Source organism: Balaenoptera ricei, chromosome 19 (assembly GCF_028023285.1).
Source record: "Balaenoptera ricei isolate mBalRic1 chromosome 19, mBalRic1.hap2, whole genome shotgun sequence".
NCBI lineage: Eukaryota > Metazoa > Chordata > Mammalia > Artiodactyla > Balaenopteridae > Balaenoptera > Balaenoptera ricei.
Genome location: NC_082657.1, coordinates 35,313,811 through 35,329,421, shown reverse-complemented (window position 1 = coordinate 35,329,421; position 15,611 = coordinate 35,313,811).

Below are 15,611 nucleotides of genomic sequence, written 5' to 3'. Positions count from 1 at the left end.
TCAGCCATCCTGAACTGTGCCATTCAGGTCTCAGAGATCTTGTCTGGATCATCCCTAGCACTCCCTGGGGCTTTGAGAACTGGGGCAAGACCCCTCTTTGGGCTGCAAAGTTTTTCATCTATAAAACAAGAAAGCTTGATAGATCACTTTTCTGCACATGCCTAGTTGTCAAAATCACCTGGGGTCCTTCTTAAAAGTATGGATTTTTGGACCCCACTTCAGAGATGCTAAAATAGAATCTCCAGGGGAGGGATCTGAACTTCTGTATTTTTAACAAGTGACTCATGATTCTCAGGACCAGGGAAGTTAGAAAAAAAATCCTAGGTCCAGATGATCTTAGAAGTTCTCCCAGCTCTGTCCATATTGTTTCACTACTACTCAGTTGGGCTCCTGATCTGTCACCACGAACACCACAGACCCTCTCCCTTTGCCCTACTATCCAGTTCCCTGAGCATCTCACCCTGCATGGATTTGATCACTCCTTCCTTCCTGTAAGGCACTCAGCTTCTCAAGGGAGCTGAAGCTGTATAAATAATAAATGGAATTTACAGTAGCATTTGGAATTCACTTAAGCACTAGAAACACAGTTGCAGTGACGTCTCCTCAAAAATCTTTTCATCGGGTAAGAAGGAATAAAGATAGCTTCTCTCTTGACTTCCCTAACATGCAAATCAGGATATTTTGACAAGACTTGATTCTAAATGTCCACAATGTCCCTTGGAAGGTGTCATTTCCACTGCCAGAACAGCAATACCCTGCTGCCCCAGTCTGATATACCTGGGAGCCCTAGGCCAGACAACATTTTAGGCCAAGGACAGGGTTACTAGCCCCATGTCCTGGTCGAAGGCCTTGTGGAAAGACTGAGAAAGATGCATAAAGCCAACCCCAGCCTCATAAAACCAGATTCTGCTGTAAATCCCTTCAGTCCTTGCTCTTCCTGTTTGCAGAGTCTTCAAATGGTACAGTTGAGCAATACTGGCTTCTCGTTTTTCCTTCTTTCTGCTACAGTCCCTATCTCAGTCTCCACAAAACACTGATACCACTGACTTAAAACATACCTGAAATTCTTACTGTTAGGCCAAGACTTTGAGTTAAGGAAATGTTCTCTGGGAGAGTGAGTACCCTGGGCTGGGTTTCAGAAGACTGGTGTATCAGTCAGCTGTGGCCATGATAGTGCCATGTAACAAGCCACCCCAACACTCAGTGGTTTAAAACAATCATTTATTCTCACTCACACATGTGTGTGTTGGCTGGACAGCACTGCTGATCTCATTCAGTTGATCTCAGCTCAGTGGAGTTTGGCTCTGGCCTTGGGTTTGGTCCAGGTCTGCTCCAGGTATCCCTCAATTCTTCTAGGACCAGAAGGCTAACTGGGGCATGTTTCTCTTATGGTGATGGCAGAAGCCCAAGAAGGCAAGTCCACAGCTCAAGCTAATCTCAAGCCACTGCTGGCATCACACTGGCTCACATCCCATTGAGTAGAGCAAAAGGTAAGGACATACAGTCTGCTCAACATGAGGCCAGAGCAAGTCAGAACACAGGCAGGGTGTCGGAAGGTAAAAATGGAAGACAAATGTTGAGTACACAGGGGTTACTCCCTGCAGGTGAAATGACACAGGAGAGGGATCCTGGAGAAGCTGGAACCAGTCTTTATGTGGAATTCACTCAAGCAATAATGGCATGGCTGCAGTAATGTCTCCATGGGGAGAGGGGTGGTAAGGAAGGAGAAAATGTAAAGCAAAAAAAACCCAAAAAATAAAACAACAATCTCCAAGTATGCAACACACCGCTGCCTGGACTCAGACTTTCTCAGTGCCTTTTCTCCCCATCCCCCAGGGCAAAAACCCACATGAGAGGTGCCTGACCTCTTCTTTGTCACAATTGGTTGTTTGCTTTAGATAAATCACAGCTTTATAAAAGATCAGACTGGGAAGGTACTCTGGATAACCATCTTATCCCACCCCCTCAGCTTCCAGAGAGGAAAAGGGCCCTGTGGAAGGTCATTAGGCAAGTAAGAAGCAGAATGAGGAATACTGCCTGTGCTTGAGCAATTTTCCCACTCAATACACCTCCAAACAGCCAGGTAATTAAGATTTCATGAATTCAACGAACACTTACTTAGCACCTACTCTGTGCCAAGCACTGTTCTAGATATTAGGGATAAAGAAGTGAACAAAACACCTCTCCTGAGGCTTCCATTCTACTGAGGGAGGGGGCACAGACAATAAATAGGTAAAAAGTAAATCCACTGTGTGGTGATAAGTGTGATGATAAAAATAAGCAGAGTAAGGGGATTTAAGTGTCAACACTGGGGTTGTAGTGAGAGGAGGTTGGTGTCTTATACTGGTGGTTAAGGAAGTTCTCATACGTGAGATGACATTTGATCAGTGCTATGGTCTGAATGTGTCCCCCCAAAATTTATATGCTGAAATCCTAATCTTTAAGGTAATAGTATTAAGAGGTGTGGCCTTTGGAGGTGATTAGGTCATGCGGTGGAGCCCTCAAGATTGGGATTGGTGCCCTTAAAAAGAGACCCCACAGAGTTTCCTCACCCCTTCTGCCATGTGAGGATACAATGAGAAGTCTGCAACCTGGAAGAGGGCCCTCACCTGACAATGCCAGCACCCTGATCTTGGACTTCCAGCCTCCAGAACTGTGAAAAATAAATTTTTGCTGTTTATAAGACACCCAGTCTGTGCTGTTTTGTTATAGCAGCCTGAACAGACTAAGACAATAAGGGAGTTGAAAGAACCAAGGAGGCAGTTGAGAAAATATCTGGGCCTTTTCAGCAGAGGGATCCACAAGTGCAAAGAGTCAGGAAGAGCTTGGCATGGAGTGAGGTGAGCAAGGGGAAGTAGTGGTCAAAAAGGTCAGCAAGACAGCATGGGGGTAGGACCAGGTTATAGAGGGCCTTGGAGGCTGTGATGGTTAATTTATGTGTCAACTTGATTGGACTACGGGATGCCCAGATAGCAGGTAAAACATTATTTCTGGTGCATCTGTGAGGGTATTTCTGGAAAAAATTAGCATTTGATTCAGTAGACTAAGTAAGGAAGATTCGCAGTCACCAATGGGGACAAGCATCAGCCAATCTCTTAAGGGACCAAATAGAATAAAAAGGCAAAAGAAAGGCGAATTCCCTCTCTCTTTTCTTGAACTGAGACCTCCACCTTCTCTTACCCTCAGACGCCGGTGCTCCTGTTCTCAGGTCTTCGGGACTTACACCAGTGGCCCCGCAACCCTGTGACCTTCAGCCTTGGACTAAATCGTACTACTGCTTTTCTGGTTCTCTAGCTTGCAGAAATCAGACTGTGGACTTCTCAGCCTCCATAATCACATAAGCCAATTCCTATAATAAATCTCCTCTTTATATCCATATCTCTGTCTCTATCTATCTCTATCTATCTCTATCTCTATATCCACTTGCATCCTATTGGTTCTGGTTCTCTGGAGAACCCTGACAGGAGCCATAAAAGGACTGAAGACTTTGTTCCAAACAGGATAGAAAGCACTGGAGGGTTTTGAGCCAAGGAGACACATGATTGGACTTTGGTTTTAAAAGATCACTTTAGGGCTTCCCTGGTGGCGCAGGGGTTGAGAATCTGCCTGCCAATGCAGGGGACACGGGTTCGAGCCCTGGTCTGGGAAGATCCCACATGTCGCGGAGCAACTAGGCCCGTGAGCCACAACGACTGAGCCTGCGCGTCTGGAGCCTGTGCTCCGCAACAAGAGAGGCCACGACAGTGAGATGCCCGCGCACCGCGATTAAGAGTGGCCCCCACTCGCCACAACTAGAGAAAGCCCTCGCACAGAAACGAAGACCCAACACAGCCAAAAATTAATTAATTAATTAATTAATTAAAAAAAAAAAAAAGATCACTTTGGCTGCTGTGTCAAGAACAGATTGTAAGGGTGGAGGCGAAGAGTCTGACTGGGTGGCAATTTCAGTAATCCAAGCCATCAGTGATAGTAGTGGCTGGGACCAGGGGTTGGCATTCTTGGCGATGAGAAAGGGTCATATTTGGGATTATTGTGGTGGTAAAGCTGAGAGGATTTCCTGATAGATCAGAAGTGTGGTATTAGAGATCAAGGTCAGAAAAGACTCCGTGAGCAACTGGAAATGGTAGTCACCATTTTCTGAGTTGGGTAAAGTTGCAGGAGAAGCAGACTTGAGTAGACAAATCCGAATGCATGTAGAAAAGGCAGTTACTTCCTTTGCTTTCTGATTGCCTGTGTTTGGCCTTACACAACTCAGCTACCCACACCCAGGGCAGTTTAAAGGGTTTCTGTAGCCAAATACACCCACGGTGGCACTTTCCTCTGATTGTTGTAGTGATTTCCAGTAAATTCTTGGTCCCAGGTTGGGATCTCCGGGAAGCAGACTCTGAGATGAAGTTTAGCATGCAGAGGTTTTTTTAAGAAAGTACTCTTGGGATCAATACCTGTGGAATGAAGGAAAGGAAGCAGATTGGGCAGAGAAAGATGTTGAGCTGAGATGCAGTGTCAATGGAAGTGTGGGGAGTTCTGAAAATGAGAAAATCCTTCAGAAGTGCCAGAGCTGGGGTGAGAAGCCCACTCTGAGAAAAAGTCACTCTCTTCATCGAGGCAATCCTAAAAGGGCTGTTGCTGACATCTGTATTCCCAAGACACTGCCAGCAGTTGGGGAAATACATTCTTTATTCTGGAAGGAGGATCTGGCTGGTGCCTCAAAATGTTTCCTCAAGTCAAACACAAGGAGGTAAGCTAGTTTCTTTACGTCCAGTTCTTCGGTACTAACTCCTGGCTGGTGAGCAAGTGGCAAACGCATCTGAGTTCACAGACTTTCCAACCGGTGGTGAAACAGAAGAGTATCTTAACAATGGAAATGAACTCAGAGGGAATTCCTGGTGGAAGGATGCCACCATGGAGCCATGGGCTATCATGCAGCTGTCAACCCAGACCCCTGGTAACATCTAGTCACATCTTTTGGAGTCTTGATTTAAGACATCAGTTTTCAGTATGTGAAAAACTCAGCAAGTTAGGTAAAAATTGTGAACCAAGCACAATCTCCATATTGTCCTTCTTATCCTAAACGCTTAGAAAAAAAAACATTAAAAGAATCATAAACATTGATGATTATATAAACAAATAAAATACAATATAAATAGACTACATACATGTTTAAAAATATATTCACATATAATGAAAATCCATAACAGTATTGAAAAAAGAAGGGGTGCCCCCAATGGACCAAAAAGTGTTAGGAATCCCTGAAAGGACAAAGTAAGATAGGGAGGACTGAAACAGGAAACCCCACCTCAGTTGTACAAAGGAGAAACATTCTGCAAAAAGCGGGGGAAGCAGCCCTAGAGGCACCAAAGTCAGAGGCAGCAGAAGGGCCCAAGGATGATCAATGGGGTGACTGTTACAGAAGCAAATCAATACCATAAAAGAAAAATACTAAATTTAACAATCTGAAGAGCTAAATTTAACATGAAGAACTAAATTCAACAAACTGAAGAACTAAAAACCCATGGAAGGAATCAATAAAATGAACGAAAAAAGATTTTAGAAAAGTCTAATTGGTATTCTCATGTGAGGGGATATTGCATATATACAAAGTAATCAACTAGAAGTCTTGGAAATAACAAATTTGAGTATTGAAATAAAAAACTCAACATATGGGCTGAATATCAGAATAGATAAAAGTAAAGAGCAAATTACTAAACTAGGATATGGAAGCAAGGACTTCTCCCAGAACAAAGCATGGAAAGCAACATAGATGGAAAGTAAGAAAAAAGTAGAGAAATGGAGAATGAATCCAATAGTGACAAAATCCATCTAATAAGAGTTCTAGAAAGAGGGAATAGTTAGAATAAAGACGTATTCAAATAAGAAGTGAGGGGGAAATCCTGAAAAAAAAAAAATGTAATCTCCAGATTGACAGGGCCATCAAGTGCTGAGCAAGTTAAATTTGAAAAAGATCTACATTTAGGTATCTTATGGACATTTTTACAAGACGAGAAAAATTCTCCATACAGACAAAACTGATTCCTTGCAAAGGAATGAGAATCAAGTGTCATCAAAATTCTTACTGGCACCACTGAATGCAACAGGCAATAGAACAGTAGTCCCAGAGATCTAAGGGAATTTATTTTTAACCTAGAATTTGATGTCCAGCAGAACTATCTTTGAAGTAAAAGGGGAAAATAGAGATATTGTCAAACATGCCCAAAAGAATTCTTAGACAGGATGGAACCATATAAAATAAAAAAAAGGAATCAAAGAGGGATTACCATATATTGTATCCAAATATGGGATTCAAGTCATGTTAAAAAAAGGAACCCAAAGAAATTAACAAATTTTACTAATTGAAATACATGATGATATTAAAACAAAATGATTAACATTTTGTAACTAAAATCCCAAACTATATCAACATGGTAGTGTTGGGGAAGAGAAAAGAAAGAATAGTAGGAGAAGGGAAGTAGTAAAAGGTTTTAGTATTTTTCACTGAAAGGATGTAGGTAGTAATTCCAGATGTCATTAGGCCTCTCAAAAATGCACCCAATCTATTACAACTGATTGAAAGTATACAAATGGGATGAATAACTTCCAAACATTACAGAAGAAAAAATAAAATTAAAATGTATTCAATAATTTTTTTAAAAAGGACAGGAGAGATAGGGATAAAAAAAAACCCAAGAATTTATGATAAATAAAAAGCACAAAAAAAAGTCAGGAATAAGCCCAAATATATCAGTAATATCAATAAGCATGAGTGGTTTAAATGCCTACTGGATGACAGAGACTGTTAAATTAGATTTAAAAAATAAAAGCCTATATGCTGCTTGTAAAATACACCTAAAGCAAAATGACAGGGGGAGATTAAAAGTTAAAGGATGAAAATAGCTATGGCATGCAAATACCAATAAAAACAAAGTAGGCAGAGTTGTAATAATATCAAACAAAATAGAGCTCAAGGGAAAAAAATAAGAAAAGGAACTAGGGGGAAGAGATAATTCATATTGATAAAATATAACATTTACAGAAAAGATATATCAAAAAATATATGATATATCTACAAAAATATATTTGTAGATTGATATATCAGCCATGAACTTTATGCACCCTAACATAGTTTCAATACATAAAGCAAAAATAAAAGTTATACAAGGAAAAAGTGATAATCAACTATCATGGTAAGAGGCTTTGTTACTCACCTCTCAGAAATCACCAGATCAAGTAGCTGTAGATCAAGTACAGATAGAGAGGATCTGAATAACATATATATTATAATTTGAAGTGTGGTTTAACAGATAAGATGTTAATAAAAAGAGACTGCTCATTATATCAGTTATGCAGGGAACATTCAAGAAAAGGAATTCATGTATTAGGTCACAAAGGAAATCTCAACAAATCCTACAAGAAGGAAGTCAGACAGGTTACCTTCTAGTTAAAATGCAATAAAATTAAAAATTAATAACAAAGAAATGGCCAAAAAGTTCTATGTATCTGAAAAATGTTAAATATCTTTTAAATAATTCTTAGGTTAACAAAGAAAAGTTAATATTATTATTTAGAAATGAATGAGAAGGAGAGGCCATATATCAAAACCTGAGGTATATACCTAACTCTGGAAAATTTACAGTCTTAAAATGAAGTTCTCAGAAAAGAGAAAAAAAGGAAAACAAAATAACTAAGCTTTTCAAATCAAGGAGTTAGAAAAAGAAAAACAAAATAAATGCAATGACATCTGAGGAAGATATTAATAGAGACAAAATGCAAAAATTAATAAACTAGAAAACAAATCAACAGTATAGATTAATAAAACTAAAAGCTGGCTCTTTGAAAAGACCAATGAACTAGAATAATCTATGGCAAGACTGAGACTTGTGGGTAGGGTAGGGAAGAATGACAGAAAAGTACAACATCAAGAGTGAGAAAAGAAACATACTAGACAAAGCATATTTTAAATTAAAGAGAAAGTATATGCTAGTTTACACCAAAGCATTTGAAAATCGAGATGAATAGGATAATTTTCTGGAAAACAATAAACCACAATAATTGGCTCAAAAAGAAAAAAAAAATCATGAAAGACCAATAATCATAGAAGAAATAGAAATAGTCATTATAACTCTACCCTTTTAAAGTGCACCAAAGTGAGAAAGTTTACAGTTTTGAATGTCCTACAAAACATTCAAGAAATCCAGAATTCCATGCAATTCTATTCTATAACCCAATTCCAAAACTGGACAGGGAAAACAAATACAGAAGGGGAAAAACCAGAAGCCAATATCATTTATGAGTGAAGATGCAAAACTCCTAAACAAAATATTAGAATATCAAAACCAGAATTGCATTGTGAGCAAGTATATAAGAATGAAACACTAGAACATCATCCATGTTTCTGACTAGACTGAAATCATCTCAACAGATCATTTCAATTGATGCTGAAATTTAATAAAATTTAATAAAATCCATTTCTGATTAATAAAAAAAAACCCAAAAACCTAAGTTAATAAAGTTTTCTACTATAGACCCACAGCACACATCAAAGTTAATGATAAATTACCAGAAACAATCCCATTACAGTCAGGATCAAGGCAAGGATGCCCATAATCTCTGCTACTTTTCAGTACTGTAATGAGGGCTTGCTCGTGGAGAAAGACAAGAAGAAAAGGAAATAAATATACTGCTGAACAGAAAGAGACAAAATGGTTAGTATTTTCAGTCAATATAACCATGTACCTGGGAAATCCACAAGAACCAAAAGCCTGTTTATAATCGAATATGAATTCATCAAGGTGACAGATATAAACACAAAAAATTAATAACTTTCATATTCCATAGCAATAACTAATTAGAATATGCACTTTATAACCCTATTCACAAAAGGGAAAAAACGAACCTGAAAAATATCTCAGACAAACTTAATTAAAAATATCAGCAGAAGAAAGGTATAAAGCTTTAGGACATGAAGGAAAACCTGAATAAATATGAAGCCTGCAATATTGCTAGGTAGAGTAAAGCTTAAACACCTGTCTTTTAAAGCCCCATTTCTCTAACACTAGGACCAGACTCATACAGCAAAGGCCAAAACCAAACACTTGCCTTTTAAGTCAAGCGTGCAGGGCTTTGCAGATTAAAGACTTTGTTAGCAATTGGGGAAATTAAGAAAATGTCTTTTCAGGAAGCAAAATGAGGGTGTGCACTGGGAACAGAGGGGAGCAGAAAGAAAGACTGGGGGACATGGAAAATAAAACTTGCAGAATTAATAAAGTTCATCATTGTGGGCCCTGACCAAGGTGAGACCCAGGAGTGGGAGAGGGGGAGGTCTCTGTCCCCACATATACCCCACAAAGCCGTGGTGGCCAAACAGATGGCACAGCACATTTTTAAACCACTTTTTAACACAGTCACTTTTTTTGCCTGCTTGCTCTTTATTCCTCTAGTCAAAAGTTCCACCAGCTGTCACTGTCTCAAAGAAAATGTCAGGGGTTTGTCGCTGCCTGTGCCTCTCCTCAGCTCAGTAGGGGAGAGGGTCCCAGGGACCTCAGCTCGCTGTGGTCCTGGCTGCAGAACTTGTGAAGCGGCTGAGGGGTGGGCCCCTCACCAAAATGAACCCACCAAGGAGGTCCATAGTCAATCCTTCCCCCACAGTAGCCCTTTCCAGGTAGAAACATACGTACTTCCCAAAGCACTTTCCCTCTATTTCCTTGTCTCCTTCCAGACACCCCTGTGAGGTCAGTATTATTTCCATTTCAAAGGGAGAGCAATGGGGAAGCCTGGCTTCCAGGCTTTCAAGCTGTGTGACCTTAGAACACCTTTCCCTCTCTGGGCCCCAGCTTCCCCACTGCAAAATGGAATCGACCAAAGGTCCTCCAAAGTCCTTCCAACTCTATGGCTCTAGACCACCTCTTAGTATCAGGAAGAAGCACTGATCCTTCTCTCTGAATGACAGCTCCTGCTGCCTCTCTGACTCCTTCCTTCCGCTCCAGAGAGCCCACTTACACACCAAGGAAATCAGAACCTGGGAACTGTAGGAAGCTACCAAACTAGGTTCTGTTGCTTTAGCATTTTTTTCCATCTCCAAATACCCATCAGTAACCTCTTTAAATGACAGCCAAATAGGGCAGTTGGTTTCTTGCTGAATCAAAATAAAGGAAGAAAAAAAAAAACTTGATGAGTAATTTGCTGAAACTAATCTCTGCTCCACCCCAAACCTTTTGAAATTACACATTTAAACTGATTTAGAGAACTTCAAAGATGCATTTAAAATGTCTTTCCTCCTTGTTTAACTATGTAATTGTTTTCACTCACAGTAATCGTCTCTCGGAGGCGTATGCTTGACTTATTTAATAAATCCTTCACATTTGAACTCATCTATTAGCAAAAAGGAGCCTGACACTCCATTACCCACAATAAATTTCACTGCCATTAAATAGCCACATACCACATGGAGGAAAGGAGACACTTGGATGTCCTTGCCGAGCCAGGGCAGCGTTGGAGCTCAGCCCCAGAGCCTGCTCCAAGCCTGCCTCTGGGTTCCTTATTCCATCTCTGGATTCTCCTGGGAGTCAAGGTATTGATCTAGCCAACCTGGAGGCTGACCCAGAAAGACAAAGTAGGATGGGTACACACATCTGCTCTAAGGCTCATCTTTGTCATTCCAGAAGGTTTGTGGCTGGGGTCCAGGCAGTAGGAGCCTGTGGCTAGTGCCCACCCTGGGGCCAAGGAAGGGAGCAGGCAAACAGAGCAGTGGCCAGGACTGCCCTTGGGCTTTATACAAGGCCTCAGCCACCCAGCTGGCCTTGACACAGAGCCCCAGTCCTCCTGCACATCGTGCACATGGCACAGCTGATAAAGAAAACTCAAATGTGTTTACCACTTTCCTCCACCGTTGCCAGCTGGCTGCATTCTCAGGGGGCACTGAAGCTTAGCTTACAAGCTGATGGCACCTCTGCTCATTACCAAAGGGAGGCTCCAGCATGGGGAGAAAGAAGAGAATCATTGATTGGGGAACCTTGGAGTCAGAGCTGAAAGAGACCTCAGAGGTCATTGATTCCAGGAGTTCTCAAGCTCTGCTGTGTGTCGGCATCACCTTGAGAGATATCTGAATCTTCAAGGAATGCCCAGGTAATGTTAATGCAACCAGAGGTGATCTGGTTTACTGGTTCTCAACATTGTCTATACAATATAATGACCTGGGAAGTTTTAAAAGTACCAATTCCTGGGCCTCACCCAATACCAGTTAAATCAGAACTTCTGGCTATCGGCCCGGGATATCAGAATTATTGAAAAGCTCCCCAGGTGATTATAATGGGCCATCAGGATTGAAAACGACTGATCTGGGCATCTTACAGAAAAGATACTATGGCCCAGAGAGTGGTTAAAACTTGCCCCACATCCCACAGCAAGTAAGAGAGAGAGCTGTATAGAATCCAGGCGTTTGCCAGTCTATCGTGAGCTCTCTGTGCATCCTGTGATATGTGAGGGTAAGGAACATGGCCAGTGTCACCCAGGAAAGCTCGATGCCCTGAAATGACAGCCACCCTGCAGGAGATGATCCTTCAGAAGATCATGTACCTAAATGGTGTCAGTGCTGCTGATCTGGAAACCACACTTTTTGAGTCCAGACCCTTTTTTTTTTTTTTTTTAATTTATTTATTTATTTATTTATGGCTGTGTTGGGTCTTCGTTTCTGTGCGAGGGCTTTCTCTTGTTGCGGCAAGTGGGGGCCACTCTTCATCGCGGTGCGCGGGCCTCTCACTATCGTGGCCTCTCTTGCTGTGGAGCACAGGCTCCAGACGCGCAGGCTCAGTAGTTGTGGCTCACGGGCCCAGTTGCTCTGCGGCATGTGGGATCTTCCCAGACCAGGGCTCGAACCCATGTCCCCTGCATTGGCAGGCAGATTCTCAAACACTGCGCCACCAGGGAAGCCCAGACCCCTTTTATAATGCCTCCTCCTTCATTTTGAATCTCAGTACTCACCCATCAGACATCAACCCCTAGCTCTCGCCAGTCTCTGCACAGAATGAAGCCATGGAAATGAGCACACTGTCTTCTGCACCTTAGCGAGGGGTCCTAAGCATCATAAGTAAATGGTAGATTCAGTAAATCTGTTTCCTGCCCAGACTGTGAGTGCTTTGAGGGCAGCTCTGAGCTCCCTTCTCCTGTATTCCTTGGTTTGGGGCTAAGGACAGCCCGATAGAAAAGGCTCCACGTGGCCTTGGGCAAGTCACTTCCTTGCAGGAGTCTCATCTGTAAAATCTGAATGCTAATACTCACTTCCTAGGACATCATTTAGATTCAGTGAAACACCAGAAGTAAAGTGCCAAGCCCAGAAGGGATGTATAAAATGTAGTTGACTATCTCAATTTCTATACAGAGATGGCACATCAAGGGAGATGCTGAACTTGGATAGCCTGGGTTCCAATTCAGTCTGTACCACTTCTTAGACCTTAACCTTTCTGACCTTGACTTCCTCTTCTGTATGATAACAGCAAGTGCCACAAAGGATTGTTGTGAAGGTTAAATTAGAAAGTACATTTAGAGCACTTAGCACATGCTAAGCACTCAATAAGCATTAGCTATTATTATTACTGCTGACCCCAGCCTCCTTCACAGTCAGCACAGCAAATGCTGGGAGTCCTATCCCCAGTGGTGGAGGACCTTACATGGAACTCTCCACCTTAGGAAAGAGGCACACACTCATTTGGCTGGGTGAGGATTACAAAGTGTGGCCGTGAGCGAGAGAGAAGCCCTCTGGATTTACAGCAACCCTAGCAGGTGGCCCAAGTCCTCAGGGCAGCTGGGACACAGCGCCCTTCCCATAACAGGGGGGCATCCTCCTCTGGTACCCCGTGGAGCCTGTCCATGCCTCTAGCAGGATGCTCATGACATTCAAGTCAATCATTGTCTTATCCTCTGACCAAAACCCCAGAGGCCAGGCCTTTTTCTTACGTGTGTTCCTTTTGAATCCTGGGATACGGTAGGCTCTCAATAATGTTCACCAGGTAAATGAATGAATGAATAAATGAATTCATGCTAGAAAAATCTGTTGAACTTAGTAGTCCTAGGGATGTTGGGTTGAGCCATGAGGTTCTCGGGAACACAAGGACAGGAATCCCGCTAACAAAGGGCAGGGACCCACTCATCTCAGGACGGCCAGCCCTGTCTGGGACAGGGGCACTTTGGGAAAGGAAGGAGCCCACATGATAGAGGATTCTGCTGACAAAATTCTCTAACTCTATGTCTGGACCAAGGAACTTTCTCCAGGGCTCTTAGAACAGGGTATGTAAACTGTGGAGAAGGGTTCCTGGAAGGAAAGTCAGGGGAGGGCTTAGGAAGGTTGACTCTTCCCAGACTGATTGCCTGAACTGGGAGCCTCCAGGCCCCAGAGCACCTGGTTAGAGCTTAAGAGGCAGAATGAATGCTACCATTTTACTTTGTTGGTCATTTCCTGTCATATGAAATCTTGAATTTCCACTAAACTGCAATTTAATATCTTAATGTGGTAGCTCCTCCACCATAGCAGTGGTGCTGAGTTCCAATCCACCTATTTCCCAAGTGGGCACCATAAGGTCCCTCCTACCACTTCAGATGGCCCCAGCACTCCACAGATCAAGAAAGCAACCAAGAGAAGCCTAACACCAGGAGGATGGATGGGTTGGAATGCAATGCTTTGGCGTGATTTCAGAGTACACTAGTTTGCAAATGAACAGAAACTCATGACTCTTGAATGAAAAGGTCTCCTATCTTAGTAAAAGATTATTTTGTCTACCTCCTTATCTCCTCCTTTAGAAGAACAGAAGGTCATATAGATCCATAAAAGCCAAAGACTTGTAGACCAGGATACAGGATGGTCTAGAAATGACTCATAATTGAAAGAGTGTCTTGAAGAAGAGGTAGACACTTTGCCAGGGACAGGCAAACTACAAACTGTAGGCCAAATCAGTCCCCATCTGTTTCTGCACAGCCCACAAGGTAAAAATGATTTTTACACTTTTAAATAGTTGGGGAAAAATCAAAAGAATAATATTTTGTGCAAAGTAAAAAATCAGATGAAATTCAAATTTCTGTATCCATAAATAAAGTGTTCTTGGAACACAGCTACATCCATTCATTTATGTATTGTTGATAGCTGCTTTTGCATGTCCCAGTGGAAGAGTTGAGTAGTAGTGACAGAGACCATATGGCCCACAAAGCCTAAAATATTTATTATTAGGCCCTTTACAGAAAATGTTTGCTAGCTCCTGTTCTAAACCTTTAAAATATGTAAAGAGCTGAGAGGGAGTGAGAGAAAGAGAAAGAGAAGGAGGGAGAGAGAAAAAGAGATTAGCTTGGTAGAAGAGAAAACTACTACTCACCTGAGTGTGTCTTAGTCCATTTGGGCAGCTATAACTAACTGCCATAGACTGGGTGGTTTAAACAAAAACATTTATTTCCCACAGTTCTGGAGGCTGAAAAGTCCAATATCAAGGTGTTGACAGATCTGGTGTGTGGTTTGCAGATGGCCATCTTCCTGCTGTATCCCCACATGGCAGAGAGCAGAGAGGGAGAACCAGCTCTCTCCTGTCTCTTCTTATTGGGGCACTAATCCCATCATGAAGGCCCCACTCTCAGGACCTCATGTAAACCTAGTTACCCCTCAAAGGTCCCATTTCCAAATACCATCACACTGGGGATTAGGGCTTCAATATAAATTTGGGGGGAACACAAACATTCAGTCTATTGCACAGAGTTATCCAAAGAGGATATATGTGGCCTTGAAAAGGGACATTTGTTCTCACTCCGATGGATACTTACTTCTGAGATATTTTTAGGGATTTCAAGCATTAGGACAGGGAGTTAGCAGATGATCTTTAAGCCCCTTCTACCCCTGAGATGCCCTCAAGGCCAGATAATTCCAAGGTGACTCTGGTCTGGGGGTCTCTGATGCCTTCAGGCTCTCACATTACATTCTCTCTGCACCACCAGTTCTGTGGGAAGCTTTTCTGGTGCCAATAAGCTAGAGAACCCACTGATGAATGCATCTATCCATCAAGTAAGCTTAGCTAGATACACATGAGGCTGGAGATTCAAATTTTATTCTTTAAACCAATAGCTGACGGCAATTACTGACAAGAAAAGTTATTTCTGATTCACCAAGTCTCAAAGCTTTTGTTATGAGTCACTCTTCCAACAAAAAGTGATGTTGCAGTTATATATGATCTTCTGTGGCCTTTTTCTATGGAACGACATTGATCTATTTCTCATCTGAAGTCATAAGGGCCTGATATACCTGCAGTCTGACCTTGCATCTTAAAAGGTCCTACTAGCCATCTTAACTTGAAAGCTCTCGTTTTGGTATAAACATGGGCCTGCTTCTGATTGAGGCACTGTCCTGGGCACAGGCACCGAGTCTGCTCTTTAAAACTATTCTACCTAGGAAAGGTTCTTTCAGGTGAACAAATAAAGTAAAGCCACAGAAGGAGCAAACAGAAGCCCCAGCAGGCTTAGAATAACCTCAGGGAATCAAAATAGCTGGAGAACAGGTTGATGTGATTAACAAAATTTTCTGTCATCTCAGAAGGTATGAGTCAGGTTTTACTGTAATAATGCCATGTAACAAACAACCCCAAAATCTT